Source organism: Anomaloglossus baeobatrachus, chromosome 10, assembly GCF_048569485.1.
Source record: "Anomaloglossus baeobatrachus isolate aAnoBae1 chromosome 10, aAnoBae1.hap1, whole genome shotgun sequence".
Lineage (NCBI taxonomy): Eukaryota > Metazoa > Chordata > Amphibia > Anura > Aromobatidae > Anomaloglossus > Anomaloglossus baeobatrachus.
In genome coordinates this window covers 2238554-2257245 of record NC_134362.1, presented here as the reverse complement: position 1 = coordinate 2257245, position 18692 = coordinate 2238554, and positions in this window count along the sequence as shown.

Sequence of the window (18692 nt, the reverse complement as noted above, 5' to 3'; positions counted from 1 at the left end):
CTGCTCCCGCTTCACCGCCGCTGTCTCCGATCGCCCCGCCGCTGCTGCCGCTTCACCGCTGTCCCCGCCGCCATGCTCCCGATGCACCGCTGTCCCCGCCGCCATGCTCCCGCTGCACCGCTGTCCCCGCCGCCGCTCCCGATCCACCGCCGTCCCCGCCGCCATGCTCCCGCTGCACCGCTGTCTCCGCCGCCATGCTCCCGCTCCACCGCTGTCCCCGCCGCCGCTCCCGATCCACCGCCGCCATGCTCCCGCTGCACCGCTGTCTCCGCCGCCATGCTCCCGCTGCACCGCTGTCCCCGCCGCCGCTCCCGATCCACCGCCGTCCCCGCCGCCATGCTCCCGCTGCACCGCTGTCTCCGCCGCCATGCTCCCGCTGCACCGCTGTCCCCGCCGCCGCTCCCGATCCACCGCCGTCCCCGCCGCCATGCTCCCGCTGCACCGCTGTCTCCGCCGCCATGCTCCCGCTCCACCGCTGTCCCCGCCGCCGCTCCCGATCCACCGCCGTCCCCCGCCGCCATGCTCCCGCTGCACCGCTGTCTCCGCCGCCATGCTCCCGCTGCACCGCTGTCCCCGCCGCCGCTCCCGATCCACCGCCGTCCCCGCCGCCATGCTCCCGCTGCACCGCTGTCTCCGCCGCCATGCTCCCGCTCTACCGCTGTCCCCGCCGCCGCTCCCGATCCACCGCCGTCCCCGCCGCCATGCTCCCGATCCACCGCCGTCCCCGCCGCCATGCTCCCGCTCCACCGCTGTCCCCGCCGCCGCTCCCGATCCACCGCCGTCCCCGCCGCCATGCTCGCCACTGTCCCCGCCGCCGTCGCACCCACCTTTTTCAGCCGCTGCTGCCCCCGATCGGCGGCAGCCGCCGCCGCCGCCTCCTTCATCGGCTGCCCCTTCTCCATCGCCACACCACCTATCCCTCCATGTGCTGCAAGCCACCCTCCCCCCACGTGGGGGGAGGGTGGCTGGCTTGCAGCACATGTGGTGGGAGGGTGGCTGGCTTGCAGCACATGTGGGGGGAGGGTGGCTGGCTTGCAGCACATGTGGGGGGAGGGTGGCTGGCTTGCAGCACGTGGGGGGAGGGTGGCTGGCTTGCAGCACATGTGCTGCAAGCCACCCTCCCCCTACATGTGCTGCAAGCCAGCCACCCTCCCCCTACATGTGCTGCAAGCCCCCCTCCCTCCCCCTACATGTGCTGCAAGCCCCCCTCCCTTCCCCTACATGTGCCATCTCTCTCTCTCGCATCAGACTCTGCCCCCCTCCCCGATCTGCTGCCTGCTCTCTCCCATTTTCCATCTACTGCCCCCTCTCACCCTCCTCGATCTGTTGCCTCCTTCATCTGCTGCCTCTTCTGTCTGCTGTGATCCTGCTGCCTAGATCCATCCTGTAAGGTAGGTATCCCCATCTCACCCCCCCCCATCCTCTGCCGCTCCTCCATCCGCTGCGCCATTTCCCATCCATCCGCTGCGCCATTTCCCATCATCCATCCGCTGCGCCCTTTCCCATCCTCTGCCGCTCCTCCATCCGCTGCGCCATTTCCCATCCATCCGCTGCGCCATTTCCCATCATCCATCCGCTGCGCCCTTTCCCATCCTCTGCCGCTCCTCCATCCGCTGCGCCCTTTCCCATCTTCCATCCGCTGCGCCCTTTCTCATCTGCCGCCCCGCCCTCTCGCATCGCATTATCCAGCGCAGTTGCTCGCTTCCAGACTGCAGTGGATGATGCGATGCGAGACTCGTGCATTGCTCTCACGTTTGGTACTGGTCTTAGTGGCAGGCGCTCTTTTTTTTTTTTTTTTTTACTGATGTCTGTATTTTTTATTTCGCCAAACTAATTTTTTTTGTATGGGGGGGGTCTAGTTTCCAAAATGGGATCACATGTGGGGGAGCTCCTTTGTTTAGGCACCTCAGGGGGTCTCCAAATGAAACATGGCGTCTGCTAATAATTCCAATCAATTTTACTGTGAAATGGCGCTCCTTCTCTTCTGAGCCCCGCCGTACGCCCAAACAATTGATTTCCACCACATATGAGGTATCGTCGTACTCAGGAGAAATTGCACAATACATTTTATGGTGCATTTTTTTCTGATACCCTTGTGGAAAAAAAAGCTACCTGTTTGAAAAAACAATTTTGTGGTAAAAAAAAGAATAAAATATTTTCACGGCTGAACATTACAAACGTTTGTGAAGCCTCCAGGGGTTCAAAGTGCTCACTAAACAGCTAGATAAATTCCATGAGGGGTCTAGTTTCCAAAATGGGGTCAATTGTGGGGGAGCTCCATTGTTTAGGCACTTCAGGGGGGTCTCCAAATGAAACATGGCGTCCGCTAATAATTCCAACCAATTTTGCTGTGAAATGGCGCTCCTTGCCTTCCGAGTCCTGCCGTGCGCCCAAACATTTGATTTCCACCACATATGGGGTATCTGCGTACTCAGGAGAAAATGCACCATAAATTTTATGGTGCATTTTTTCCTGATACCCTTGTGATAAAAAAAGCTACCTGGTTGAAGCAACAGTTTTGTGGTAAAAAATTTTTTTTTTCTTTTCACGGCTCAACGTTATAAACTTCTGTGAAGCCCCCAGGGGTTCAAAGTGCACATCAAACATCTAGAAAAAATATTTGAGGGCTCTAGTTTCCAAAATGGGGTCATTTGTGGGGGAGCTCCATTGTTTAGGCACCTCGGGGAGTCTTCAAACCCGACATGGCGTCCGCTAATGAGTGCAGCTAATTTTGCACTCAAAAATTCAAATGGCGCTCCTTGCCTTCCGAGTCCTGCTGTGTGCCCAAACATTTGATTACCACCACATATGGGGTATCTGCGTACTCAGGAGAAAATGCACGATACATTTTATGATGCATTTTTCCTGATACCCTTGTGAAAATACTAATTTTTATGGCTAAAGTAACATTTTTGTGTTAAAAAAGTAAAATTTTCATTTTTTCGTCTACATTGCTTTGGTTGCTGTGAAGCTCCTAAAGGGTTAATAAACTTCTTGGATGTGGTTTTGAGCAGAGTGAGGGGTGCAGATTTTAGAATTGGGTCACTTTTGGGTATTTTCTGTCGCCTAGGTTTCTCAAATCACTCCAAATGTGATGTGGTACCTAAACAATTTTTTTTTGTAAATTTTGTTGGAAAAATGAGAAATTGGTGATGAACTTTGAACCCTTCTAACTTCCTAACGGAATTTTTTTTTTTTCAAAAATTGCGCTGGTGTAAAGTAGACATGTGGGAAATGTTATTTAGTAACTTTTTTGTGTGACATATCTCTCAGATTTATGGGCATAAAATTTCAAATTTTGAAAATTGCAAAATTTTCAAAATTTTCGCTAAATTTCCGAAATGTTCACAAATAAACTGCAAAACATATCGGCCTAAATTTACCACTGACATGAAGTACAATATGTCACGAAAAAACAATCTCAGAATCGCCAGGATCCGTTGAAGTGTTCCAGAGTTATAACCTGTCAAAGTGACACTGGTCAGAATTGCAAAAAATGGCCGGGTCTTTAAGGTGAAAACAGGCTGGGGGCTGAAGGGGTTAACAAGACCCCTGCGGTTAATGGGGTCCTAAGGTAACAAGACTTTTTATACCAAGGATTTGTCTATATGCACCGGCTGTGATCCGGAAGAGACTTTGATTGTGGGAAATTGGATCTATTTATGCTGCAACAATAAATAGACTGTTGGTGTGAACACGCTGCTGCCTCACGTTTTTGCCCAAGCAACGCCGCTACCTCACAGTGGTCAAACAATAAATTAACTCACCCCTAATGTGCTGTAGCATATATATCACAGGAGGCGAAGAGGGCATATACATCACATGAGAGGCTGAGGCATATACATCGGAGGAGACGATGGGGACATATACATCACAAGAGACACCGTTTCATATACAATATACATCACAGGAGACCCCGGGGCATGTACATCCCAAAAGAAGCTGGGACATATACATCACAGGAGAAGCTGGGGTGAATATACATCACATGAGAGGCTGGGACATATACATCACAGGAGATGCTGGGGTGAACACATGAGAGGCTGGGGCATATACAGTACATCACAGGAGACTCTGGGGTGAATATATATCACGAGAGGCTGGGCATGTACATCGCAGGAGATGCTGGGGTGAATACACATCACAGGAGACGCTGAGGCATATACATCACAGGGGACACTGGAGTGAATACTCATCACAGGAGATGCTGTAGGCATATTCATCACAGGGAAAGCTGGTGACTTATACATCACAGGAGATGCTGGGTAGAATATACATCACAGGAGATGTGTTGGCACAAATACATCACAGGAGACGCTGGTGTGACGACATGGACACTCACTGCCTAGCATGGGTTAAAGTTTCTTAATACTCAGCCAGACATGAAGACAATTTGTTTATAGATGGGGGATAATCCCTCATTGTTCTACAAGACTCTTGGGAGTTTAGTATTGAAGTTTTTGTTGACATGTGATTGTTTTGGCCACTGAAGGCCAGACACCCAGATAACTCAATTATGCGAACTTCCCATTGTATTACTAAGTGAATTGCTAGATGTGATGTAATTTACCTGTCTCACCCTTGTCTCTGGATTTTTGAATACAGCTTGAATTTCATCCAATAAGAGAAGCAACCTTGTAAAACCAATCCGATAAGGGATTAGTATATCTGAAAGGAAGGCTATGGCTATAAAAAGGGACTTCTTGAAGTCACCAGTGGTTGATGGATGTTGCATGATCCAGTCTAAGCTCTTAGGAGCTGGCTAGGGGATCAGAACCAGGATGCCTTGTGGACTCGGTCTAGTGACTTTGGCTCCGACTAGAGGATCTTTTGGCTACATGGCTTCAATCTAGGGACTCCGATTCCGATTGGAGACCATACCACAGTCTAGGGATTTAGACTCCAGCTGCCAGGATTATATCATCATACCAGAGACTACATAAGGAAAAAACCCAGGTTGGGACAATTTGGTCACCTGGCTACAGACTTTGCAGACCTCAGCCAGCTTCCTAAATCTGGCGTTATTCCAGTCTCGATATGTGCCTGCCGAAAGCGGGGTGCTGCTGGATTGGAGTAAGTAGCCCTGGAAGCTCTGAGGCACGGACATTCTAAATCCCTGGTGAGCCAGCGGAAGGGTGAGACGCTGTTGCCTGTTACACTTGTGTGTTTTGCTGGTTATGTGTTATGTGCCGTTAATTGTTTGGGGATCCAATAAAGTCTTAATATTTTGATTCCCTCACCATGTGTTGTTTGAGTAGTGTTCCACCCATGATTAAGGAGGTCGGCGTTTAGTGTGGATGAGCCCTGGACCAAGCTGTCTTTCTAAAGGTGGCCGGGCCAGCGAACGAGAGCACCCACTGACCCCCGTGTCTCCACAATTGGTGGCAGAAGACACTGGGATGAATATACATCACAGTAGATGCTGGGGACATATACATCACAGGAGACACTGAGGGTATATACATCACAGGAGAAGCTGGGGTGAATATACATCACAGGAGAAGCTGGGGCATATACATCACAGGAGATGCTGGGGTGAATATAAATCACAGGAGACACTGGTACATATACATCACAGGAGACACTGGGGCATATACATCACAGGAGATGCTGGAGCATACAAATCACAGGAGACACTGGGATATACACATCACAGGAGATGCTGGGGTGAATATACATCACAGGAGACGCTGGGGTAAATATACTGTACGTCACAGGAAAAGCTGGGGCAAAGAGCTCATCCCATCCATTCCCTATTTAGGAAACAGCACTAGGGATATATAGGGTCAGGTATCCGGCTCTGCTTATAGATGCGGAACCTATCTAGGGTGGTGAGGGACCCCAGGGACCAGCGGTAGGTTTGGTCAGGGGTCGGCACCTCCCCCTTCCGTAAACTCAGGTTTTCCCTTCCTTTTTGCTGCTTGCTTGTTACTTCCCTGTACCTAGCGTGACATTATCACCAGCCACACACAAAAAAAAACTCACACGCGGGTTTTTTTCTCTTTGGTTGTTGCCATTTTTTTAGAGGCCTTCAATCTCATCTATGATGATCCTGACCGAGTCTCCTTGGCTGAGTCCAGGCTGCATGGCCTCCAGCAGAGAGATCAGTCCGTGGAGACTTATTGTTCAGAATATTGTAGATGGGTAACTGAAACTAAATGGCTGACCCAACTCTCAGATGCCAATTCTATCAGGGCCTTTCAGAAAAATTGAAAGATGCCTTGATGATTTATGAAACTCCTGAGTCCTTGGCGGCTGCCATGTCCTTGTCTATATGTGTGGACAGACGCCTCCGAGATAGACTAGTTAGACCATTTTCCCCTTAGACCCTTTCTTGGGGCGGTACCCCATTGTTGGGGGGGTGATCTGGGGTGAACCATCACTCATGGGTTTGGAGGAGCGAGCCCATCAAGCTAGGAGTCACTAAAATACGCAAAAAGAAGGTGGTTTGTTTTTTATGTAGTAAAGTGGGTCATTTTGTTAGAGTCTGTCCCTCAGTTCCAAAGCAGAAAGGAACATCTGCTTACCCTTAGTGATTTGGGGATGGACAATCAGTGTGTGGGTTTGTCTTCCATGTGTAATTCTTATTTTGTCCCGACAGCAGAGGTGGTGCTAGAGAGCAGGACTGAGAAAATTTCTGTGTTTGTGGACAGTGGAGCAGGAGTGAGCATGGTGGATGCTCTATGTGTAAGAACTGAGATTACCTGCAATACGTTACCTAACTCCATCTCCATCTATGCCATTGACTCAGCAGCACTTGATCAGGGATGCCTGACACAGATGGTACATGGTATAAAATATAGAGAGTAGGACCCCTGCATTATGAAGTAGTTTCCTGCTATGTCCTGGAGGGCCTTCCCACTCCCATTGTACTGGGTCTACCCTGGTTAGTGAAACATAATCCTGTAATGGATTTGCAATCCAGGAAAATTGTAAAAAGTGGGGAAATTACTATTTTGCTAATTGTCTGAACACTTCTCGCTCTGCGATCTCTATGGAGTCCTTACCTGCAGTTTGAGGATGTACTTTCAGAGAGGGGGTGTCAGGATTTGCCTCCCCTTTGTGTATATGACTGTCCTATTAATCTGCTTCCTGGAGCAAAACTTCCCAAGTCCAGACTGTATAATCTTTCTGGTCCAGAGAGACAGGTCATGAAAGATTATATTGCTGAGAGTCTGGAGAAGGGAAATATCAGACCCTCTTCTTCACCTGTGGCTGCAGGGTTCTTGAATCAGATTTCCGTTGTTTTATCCTCTCGCTCTGATTCCGGATTTATTCAACCAGATTGTGGAGCTAAGTGGTTCTCCAAGTTGGAGAGGGGCTACAATCCAGTTAGAATCAGAAAAGGGGATGAATGGAAAATGGCTTTCAATACACCTGAGGGTCACTTCGAGAGTCTGGTCATGCCATTTGGTCTCACTAATGCCCCTTCCGTTTTCCATCATTTCGTGAATGATATTTTTCACCATTTGGTGGGCAGGATTGTGGTGGTTTATTTGGACGATATCTTGATCTACTCACCCGATATGGAGACACATCAGGTACATGTAAAACAGGTATTGCAGATCTTGAGAGAAACTGAATGCCAAACTGGAGACGTGTGTTTTCACTGACAAAGATGTACAAATTTTGGGGTACTGATGGTTGTCTTCAGGTTTTCGTATGGATCCTGAGAAGATCCATTCCATACTTGGCTGGAAGTGTTCGGAAAACTTGAAAGTGTTACAGTTACACCGCTTTCTGGAGTTTACTATTTTTTACTGGAAATGTATTCAGAATTATTCAGTAATTGTAAAGCCTCTCACTGACATGACAAAAAAGGGTTGGATTTCTCTAAATGGTTGGACTGTGTCCAGCAGGTTTTTATATCTTTAAAAATTATGTTTTTCCATAGCACCTATACTCAGTCAGCCTGATGTTTTGCAGCCTTTTATCGTGTAAGTCGATGCATCTGAGGTGGGGGTGGGGGCTGTGCTGTCATAAGGTCAATCGCCTGGTAAATGGCGTTCTTGTTCTTTCTCTTCCAAGAAATTGTCATTAGTCGAGAGAAACTATAATGTTGGTAACAGAGAGCTCTTGGAAATTAAGTTGGCTTTTGAGGCATGGCGTTACTGGTTTGAAGGGGCAGTTCATCCCACTATTGTAATCACAGACTATAAAAACCTGTCATACCTTTAGTCTCCTAAACGTCTCAATCCCAGGCAGGCTAGATGGTCTTTGCTTTTTACCAGGTTTAACTTTAATGTCACTTAACATGCAGGGATTAAAAACATCAAGGCAGAAGCTTTATCACGGAGCTTCCCTGGTGCTAGCGATCATGTGAAACTGCAGAAGGGGTTGGTCATCTCGGCCTTGTGCCCAGACCTGGGGGGAAATGTTGGAGACTCATGGGGATGCCCCAGCCTCTTGCCCTTCAGGGAAGTTGTTTGTGCCAACCAATTTGCATCATAAACTAATTGGGGAACATCACAATTCTGTACTTGCGGGTCATCCAGGTAGTAAAGTAACCTTGGACCTCCTGTCTTGTCTTTTTTTGGTGGCCAAAGTTGCATCAGGATGTGATGAACTATGTGTCTGCTTGCAGTATTTGCGCAAGTTCCAAGGTAACACATAACCGTTCATCAGGATCTCTCCTATAATCGGCTATCCCGAATAGACCATAGATGCATTTATCCATGGATTTCATTGCTGACCTGCCTTTGTCTTTGGGAAAGACTGTAGTTTTGTTGGTTGTGGATAGGTTCAGTAAGATGATTCATTTCATTGCATTACCGACACTTCCTAATGTGAAGACTCTGGATCAGGTGTTTATCAATGAGATCGTGAAGCTTCACAGGGTTCCTTCTGATGTTGTCTCAGATCAGGGAAGCATTTTGTGCTCAACTTTGGATATGGTTGTCTTTCTCTTCTGCCTTCCATCCTCAGTCGAATGGGCAGACCGAGCGCATGAATCACAATTTTGAAACTTACCTCAGGTGTTTTGTCTCCGAGAACCAGTAGGATTGGGCATCTAATTTACCAGTGGCTGAATTTGCTTTGAATAATCCTCACCAGGAGTCTACTGGCGAGTCACCATTCGTTGGTGCATACAGTTTTCATCAGCAATTTGGTACCTTTAGTATTAGGGGGGCTCGTCTTCTGTATGATAAAGAGTTGAGAATAATTTGAAACTGATGGGAGCCAGATACAAACATATGGCTGACAAAAAATGCTTGCTGGCTCCGGACCTAAATATGAATGACTGTTTGGTTGTCTACCAGGAACATAAAGTTGAAGATTCCTTCCTGGAAGCTGTGGCTCTTAGGATCCACAATGTGTTCCACAGGTCACTGCTCAAAAAGTATATCAAACCTTTGGAGCTATCCCCTTTGCCACCGGCCCCTATCATGGTTGATGGTAATTTGGAGTTTCAAATAGCTAAAACTGTTGATTCTCATTTTTTAAGTTCCTTTCAATACTTGGTGCACTGGAGGAATTACAGACTGGAGGAGAGGATGTGTGTATCGCCACATATTATCTGCTGTTTTACAACTTGAAACAGTCTCTGTCTTGATTATTTTGGTTTGGTAGAAATGTTTGCAAGTTGCGACTTTTCCTAACCAAAGATAGATTTCTAGTTGGACCTTGGGACTGTTAGGTCAGGGTCACATGAGTGTATGGCATCGGATGTGATCTGATAATTACATTCGGCTTTGAGCTTAGCGTCATCTGCTGCGAGCGTAAGTCAGGCGTCATCTGCTGCGAGCGTGAGCTATATCAAACTTCAGGGAAAGACGGGGTTAATGCTGCATTGCCGAAAAAAATCAAAATGGCAATGTAGGAATATGATGTTTTTTTACTTCAATGTGTTTCATAGATCTGTCTCCTTCATCAGGACAATAAATGTCATCAAGGCTACATATACCTGCCTAAAAATGAAACAAAAATTCAAAAAAGGGCTCGGGCAGGTACCGGTTAGAAAACGTGACATCATTGTACACGTAATGAGTTCAAAAAACATTCTAAAAACCTCATATGAAATAATACATAACCCTAAGAGAGAAAAGAAGAAAGAAAAATACAAAAACAAAAAATACACAATTTCTGTGGGTGCCATTCAAAAGTGTCATTAGCAGAAGAGCTTTGAACTTGTAATGGACAGGTTATTACATGGTGTAGAGCTGGTTAATGGTCGTGAGCTATTGGGTAAGTGTAACCAAAAGTGGAATAGAAAACTCAAAAGTCAAAGATGGTAAAAAAAATGCATTAATATATTATTCTAACATCAATAAAATAGATTAAATGATAAATATAAATGTAATTACATAGGATAAAATTACGTATTATGAGAAACAGTAATCAATATTTTAATGTGTGTGTTGTAGGTGAAGGACAAGGATCGCTGGGTGTCGTATAGTGGTATAACTATGTGGAGTTAAAGCGCAGGCGCAAAAGGTGAATCGAGTGCACACCATGGGAAGAAATTAAGTGTGCCTACGCAAAAGGTGAATCAAGTGCACACCGTTGGAAGAAATGAAGTGCGCCTGCGCAAAAGGTGAATCAAGTGCACACCGTGGGAAGAAATGAAGTGCACCTGTGTGAAAGGTGAATGGAGTACACACTGTGGAAGAAAATGAAGTGCGCCTGCGCAAAAGGTGAATGGAGTGCACATGTTACGTCACCACCGGAGTCCGCTCCAGCGACTTCTACTCCGATTGCCAGGCGACGCCGTGTTCCTATCGTGGATGGTGCTGCTGATGGGAGAGGAGTCGATGCCAGTGGCGCTGGTGGGCGCAGGCTACGCTCATCCACTGGGATGGATTATCTTGGGATCTGCAGTACCACTGGCTGACTATAGGTGGCGTTTGTCTTCCAGCTGAAGTTACCATCATTCAGCTACCGCCAATGGGAAGACACCACACCCTTCTTAATTCCCCTCCTGTCTGCTGACCACTGCCAGAGATAGTTCTGATATTCTGGCTCCTGTTCTGTTTTGTGATTCTGGTGTCCTGACTTTTGCTTGTGTTCTGACTACCTCTCCTGCCTGCTGTTTATGTACCTCGCCGCCCAATCCGGATTTGACCTCTACTACTTTTTCTATTTACGTCCTTGCCTACCGATTCTGTCCCTGATCTGCAATTCCTGGTTTGACCCTGCCTGACGACTACTCACATCGGACTGTAGCCTTCCACAGGTAGTGATCTCCAGGGCCCTGTGTAATTCCAAATCCCTGTATAGGGGTTAAAGGGTTTCAGGGTTCTGGGGGGTCCTGCTTGGTGAGTGTCTTCCCTCTATCCTGTCTATTACAGCCCGTCTGAGTCTGTGGATCCAGGCAGGCGTTACATTATCTCTGGCCCATCTAACCAAAAAAAACAAACAAAAATGGATTCTCTCGATACTGTGATAAATCAGGTGCACACCCTGTCTGGCCTTGTTCAAGGACTTGCACAGCAAGTGCAGGATCTCAAGTCTGCTCAAATTCAAGCTCCTGCAGCACCTACCTCAGCATGTTCAGAGTCCCGTCAACTTCAAGGGAGCAGATCACGTTGTGGAACCAATCGTGGAGAGCCTGGATCTCAGAGGCAATCTCTTCCAAAGCAGCAGCACCTGAGTGAGCCCCAGGATACTCACTCAGGTGCCCAGGTACTCCCTGCAGACCCTATAAAGTTAATGTTACTTGTCCAATTGTCTCACCAGGGAAAAGCTTTGCAGCTGCAGGCCTTTGTTGATTGTGGCTCTTCAGCTAAATTATTATCTATTGTAGTAAAAGAGCTTGGTTTGCCTTTGCTAAGATTGAATGCTGCAATTAGAATCTCTGCTATTGATAGTACACCTCTCACGCAGGGCGTGGTTACTTTTGTAACTCCAGAGATCTCCATGCTTGTTGGTGCTTTGCATGTAGAATCTGTGTCATTTTTTGTTTTTGAGAACCTGATGTCAGCAGTGGTATTGGGCATGCCATGGCTGCGCAACATAACCCGGTCATAGACTGGCACCAGGGTGAGATTGTACGCTGGAGCCCTGAGTGTCAGGAGACATATGTCTATATCTGTGGACCTGTCGGCGGTGGTCTTTGGCCTTGGCTATGTAGACATAACTCGGTCATAGACTGGTACCAGGAAAAGAGTTCTTTCGGTCTAATGTAGTGCATAAGGAACCACTTGCTGATATTAAATGTTGTACTTTATTAATTATAAGCTCCTATTAATACAACGCGTTTCAGCAGACAATATGCTTTCATCAGGTATCCTATATCTTTTCCATATACCCACTCCCTACCTGGGATTTCGGTAGTAGCTGCAAAGGACCTGCCAACCCATTATAGAATCCAGCTGGGAACTGGAGGATCGTGGAGGAAAACCTGAATCCCAAGGTGCTGGTGGAGTTCAGGAGCCGACAACGATACCATAAGTCTGGATTCAATAAGCTTGGACACAGCAATCAGAACGGAGGAATACCCCGGACTGACACGCTTTCACTGGAGTTGTGCGGGGGCGCACAACCTGCAAAGGTGAGCAGTTCTAAATATCTATCCTAAATCTATCCACGGCTGCTTCTCATATTGCGCTTGTCTCTCTATCTCTATTTCATTTATAGACTGGTACCAGGGTGAGATTGTGCGCTGGAGCCCTGAGTGTCAGGAGACATGTATGTCTTTATCGATTAACCTGACTAGAGCTGAACCTGTCTTCACACCTTATGCATTCTGGCGTGTTTTCTGTATCTGATCTGAAAAATTACCTCCTCACAGAGATTATGACTGCCCCATAGATTTGGTCCCCAGTTCCCAACTCTCCAAGGGTAAAATTTATGATCTTTCTGGTCCAGAATGTGAGGCCATGAAAGATTATATAGCAGACAGTCTGCAGAAAGGGTTTATCATACCATCCAGGTCACAAGTCGGCGCTGGATTCTTTTTTGTGGAGAAAAAAGATGGTGGACTCAGACCTTGTATTGACTACCGTGAACTTAATGCTACTTAATGCTTAATACTATAAAGAATCAGTACCCTCTGCCACTCATCCCCGATCTCCTTAACCAGCTCATAGGAGCCGGTGGTTCACCAAGCTGGATCTCAGGGGAGCATATAACCTAATCCGCATCAGAGAAGGAGATGAGTGGAAAATGGCATTTAACACTTCAGATGGACACTAGGAGTACCTAGTAATGCTTTTTGAGTTAAGTAATGTGCCGGCTGTCTTTCAGAACTTATTAATGATATTTGCAGTCAATATGTGGTGGTCTATCTGGATGACATCCTGATTTATTCTCTTGATGCTACGTCACATGTCCAACATGTCCACACTGTACTCCACAGACTCAGAGAGAACTCTTTATTTTCTAAATATGAGAAATGTGGGTTTTTTGGGTTTTTTTTTAGGCAGGGGTTAATTTCCTGGGTTATATTTTGTCTGCAGAAGGCTTCCTCATGGACCACTCTAAGCTACAGCCAATTAAGGAGTGGGTACAACCCAAGTCTCTGAAAACCTTGCAGCGTTTCCTTGGATTTGCTAATTATTATCGCAAATTTATTAGAGATTTTTCCAAAATTGCCAAACCCCTCACCGATTTGACTAAAAAGGGGGCTGATGTGGTTAATTGGAAGCCAGAGGCGATCCATGACTTCTCTAAATTAAAACAATGTTTTTCCTCAGACCCGATTGTGGATCAGCCTGACATTAGGCGTCCGTTTATTGTACATGTCGATGCATCTGAGGTTGGAGTGGGAGCGGTGCTATCCCGAGGTACTCCGTCTCTCACTCAGCTTCGTCCTTGTGCCTTCGTTTTCCGCAAGTTTTCTCCCACAGAGAGAAATTATGATATTGGTAATCGAGAGCTGTTGGCCAATAAATGGGCCTTCGAGGAATGGCGCCACTTCCTCGAAGGCGCCAAACATAAGGTCACAGTTATCACAGACCATAAGAATCTTACTTATCTTGAATCTGCTAAGAGACTCAATCCTAGGCAAGCTAGGTGGGCATTGTTCTTCTCCAGATTTCATTTTGTGGAAACGTTCCGGCCCGGTACCAAGAACACAAGAGCTGATGCACTTTCCTGTAGCTTCTGTCCCTCTCAGTCTGAAAACTCTGAACCAGTTCATATTTTAGCTAAAGGCATTATTATGCCATCTGTTTCCTTAGATTTGATAGAAGAGGTCCATAATACCCAAATCCAAGCTCCTGAAATCACTCCTGACCGTAAACTGTTTGTCGCCCCCTACTTCGCCTACAGGTACTCCAGGAATCCCACAATTCTGTGCTTGCAGGTCACCCTGGCATGGGTAATACCCTCCGACTAGTAACCAGGAATTTTTGGTGGCCAACCGTAGCGAAAGATTGTAAGTAGAGTTGAGCGCGGTTCGAGGTTCGAGGTTCTCCAGTTCTAGGCTCGAGTGATTTTGGGGGCTGTTCGAGATCGAACTAGAACTCAAGCTTTTTGCAAAAGCTCGATAGTTCTAGATACGTTCGAGAACGGTTCTAGCAGCAAAAAGCAGGGCTTTTTACAGCTACAGTGTGCAGGAGCCATCGCTGGCAGCTTGCCAGAAGCTGGTAACCAAGATAAACATCGGGTATCCAACCAAAGCGCTTTGGTTAGTAACCCGATGTTTATCCTAGTTACGTGCAGGAAGCCCACACTTCCCCGCTCAGCTCGCTCCGCCCCCTCCTGCCCGCGGCATGTATTGTACACACGTACACACACACACACACACACACACACACACACACACACATAGTCCCGCTCGGCTTACCTGCGGTGATGAAGTCCCACCATCCCGACCTCAGCGCTGTCACTGTCCTCCATGGCCGCCGCTTGTCACATCACCTTCTCTCGCTTCCGACCCGAGACTGACTAGCGGTGACGTTACGGGCCTCTCGCGATACTTGGTGTGAAGGCGCCGGTCATTGAACTCAGTGACAGGGGCTGTCAGTGTGCTGGAGATCAGCGCAGGTAATGTACCTCGCTGACAGCAGCACTTGTCATGCCCTGCAGTGACCTGGGCTGACCCATTGATGTTAGCTCAGGTCACTGCACTGCTCTCCCAGCCAATGGGGAACATCCTGCTCTTCATTGACTGGGACAGTGTGGATCGTCATGGCAACCCCTTGGATTACACCAGACCTGGATTTGTTTTTCATTCTAATAAATTGGTTAAAGAGGGAATGTTTTGGGGAGTGTTTTTTCAAATAAAAATGTGTTTGTCGTCTATTTTTTTTTATTACTGACTGGGTTGGTGATGTCGGGTATCTGATAGACGCCTGACCTCACCAACCCCAGGGCTTGATGCCAGGTGACATTACACATCTGGTATTAACCCCATATATTACCCCGTTTGCCACCGCACCAGGGCGCGGGATGAGCTGGGACGAAGCACCAGGATTGGCGCATCTAATGGATGCGCCACTTCTGGGGCGGCTGCGGCCTGCTATTTTTAGGCTGGGGAGAGTCCAATAACCATGGACCTCCCTAGTCTGAGAATATCAGGCCCCAGCTGTCTGCTTTACCTTGGCTGGTGATCCAATTTTGGGGGACCTCTACGTGTTTTTTTTTTTTAATTATTTATTTAATTTAAAATAACAGCAGGGGTTGCCCTCAGTTTTGGATTACCAGCCAAGGTTAGGTTGCCAGTTGTGGTCTGCAGGCTGCAGCCGTCTGCTTTACCCTAGCTGGCTACAAAACTAGGGGGAACCCTACGTCATTTTTTTTTTTTTTCATTTTTTTGGCTAAATACAAAGCTAAGCACCCCTTAGTGCCACATGAAAGGCACCAAAGGGTGCTCCACTTTTTCTACATTTTTTCTCCACTTTTTCTACATTTTTTCTCCACTTTTTCTACATTTTTTCTCCACTTTTTCTCCACTTTTTCTCCACTTTTTCTCCGCTTTTTCCCCACTTTTTCTCCATTTTTTCTCCACTTTTTCTACATTTTTTCTCCACTTTTTCTCCACTTTTTCTCCGCTTTTTCCCCACTTTTTCTACATTTTTTCTCCACTTTTTCTCCATTTTTTCTCCATTTTTTTCTCCACTTTTTCTCCGCTTTTTCCCCACTTTTTCTCCACTTTTTCTCCATTTTTTTCTCCACTTTTTCTCCGCTTTTTCTCCGCTTTTTCCCCAGTTTTTCTCCACTTTTTCTCCATTTTTTTCTCCACTTTTTCTCCACTTTTTCTCCACTTTTTCTCCACTTTTTCCCCACTTTTTCTCCACTTTTTCTCCACTTTTTCTCCACTTTTTCTCCACTTTTTCTCCATTTTTTTCTCCACTTTTTCTCCACTTTTTCTCCGCTTTTTCCCCACTTTTTCCCCACTTTTTCTCCACTTTTTCTCCATTTTTTTCTCCACTTTTTCTCCACTTTTTCTCCGCTTTTTCCCCACTTTTTCTCCATTTTTTCTCCATTTTTTTCTCCACTTTTTCTCCACTTTTTCTCCGCTTTTTCCCCACTTTTTCTCCACTTTTTCTCCATTTTTTTCTCCACTTTTTCTCCACTTTTTCTCCACTTTTTCCCCACTTTTTCCCCACTTTTTCTCCATTTTTTTCTCCACTTTTTATCCACTTTTTATCCACTTTTTCTCCATTTTTTTCTCCATTTTTTCTCCACTTTTTCTCCACTTTTTCTCCGTTCTTTTTCTATGGTCGGTCTACCCATTAGCTCTGCCATGCATACTGTAGCTCTACACCTACTGCACATGTTACTTTATGATTGACATCTCTTTCGTACCAGAGCTGTCTAAGTCTACTCTGACCCCATATTTGTCATTACTATATTGTCCTTGTACTGTATTATGACATTTGTATCATGTGTTTCATTTCTTGCTGTGTTGCAATTTTTTTGCTGCATGCCAATTGTACCTCTACATTGTTCGAGTTTATGTTATTGTTCTCTCACTCTTATGTGATACTGATTATTGTCATTTTTCATGATTACATGCAGATAAGTCCAATCTGACGAAGGCTCAGGCCGAAACGTCATTTGTAACTTGTTTTGGACAAAAACATATATGCTTATGAAAAAAAAAATGTTCTTAATACGGACCAATAAAGAGTGATTTTGCATTACTATCCGTTGTGACTTACTGACTTAGTCTGGGAGATTTAGAGTGCCGAGGTTACTCACTAATTTTATCTATTATTACCTCTGAGCACCTATATACCAGTGAGCAGAGCTTCCTCTACAGTAGTTCTCCTGATTAGGCATGCCCTTACCTTTTTTCTTACAATAAATTGGTGAAAGAGGAAATGTTTTGGGGATTGTTTTTTCAAATAAATTTCTTTTGTCGATTTTTTTTTTTTGTTAGTACTGACAGTTTATGATGTTGGGTATCTAATAGACGCCATGACATCACAAACTGTTGGGCTTGATCTCAGGTTACTTTACAGCTAGTATCAACCCGATTTATTACCCCGTTTGCCACTGCACCAGGGCACGGGATGAGCTGGGGTGAAGCGCCAGGATTGGCGCATCTAGTGGATGCGCCACGTCTGGGGTGCCTGCGGCCTGCTATTTTTAGGCTGTGAAGGCCCAATAACTATGGACCTTCCCACCCTGAGAATACCAGACCACAGCTGTCCGCTTTACCTTGGCTGGTGATCCAATTTGGGGGGGACCCTACTTTTATTGTGTAATTATTAATATTTATAAAATAATTATAAAAAAGAGCCTGAGGGGACCTCCACATTGGATCCCCAACCACGGTAAAGCTGCCAGCTGTGGTTTTCAGGCTACAGCCGTCTGCTTTACCCTAGCTGGCTATCAAAAATGGGGGGACCCAACGTCATTTTTTTTTTAACTATTTTTTAAATAGAAAAAATTAATGGGCTTCCCTGTATTTTGATTGCCAACCAAGGTAACGGCAGGCAGATGGGGGTGGCAACCCATAGCTGTCTGCTTTATCTGCGCTGAGAATCAAAAATACCGCGGAGCGCTACGTCATTTTTTTAAAGATTTATTTTTACAGCACTGTGATGTCCAGCAATCAAAATCCAGGGAAGCCCATTTTATTTTTAGTTATTTAAATAAATAATTAAAAAAAATATATATGGGCTCCCGCTGCATTTTTTGTATTGCTAGCTAAGGGTAATCCAAGCAGCTACTGGCTGCTAACCCCCACTGCTTGGTGTTACCTTCACTGGCAATGGAAAATCCAGGGAAGCATTTTTTATTTTTTTTGCCAAAAAACTACAAAAAAAGGACGTGAGCTTCGCCATATTTTTGTATGCTAGCCAGGTATAGCAGGCAGGTGCTGGAAGAGTTGGATATAGCGCCAGAAGATGGCGCTTCTATGAAAATGCCATTTTCTGAGGCGGCTGCAGACTGCAATTCGCAGCAGTGGGGCCCAGAAAGCTGAGGACAACCTGTGCTGCGGATTCCAATCCCCAGCTGCCTCGTTGTACCTGGCTGGACACAAAAATGGGGCGAAGCCTACGTCATTTGTTTTCTAATTATTTCATGAAATTCATGAAATAATAAAAAAAGGGCTTCTCTTTATTTTTGGTTCCCAGCCGGGTACAAATAGGCAACTGGGGGTTGGGGGCAGCCGTACCTGCCTGCTGTACCTGGCTAGCATACAAAAATATGGCGAAGCCTACATAATTTTTTCAGGGGGCAAAAAACTTCTGCATACAGTCCTGGATGGAGTATGCTGAGCCTTGTAGTTCTGCAGCTGCTGTCTGTCTGTATGGAGAAGAGCAGACAGCAGCTGCAGAACTACAAGGCTCAGC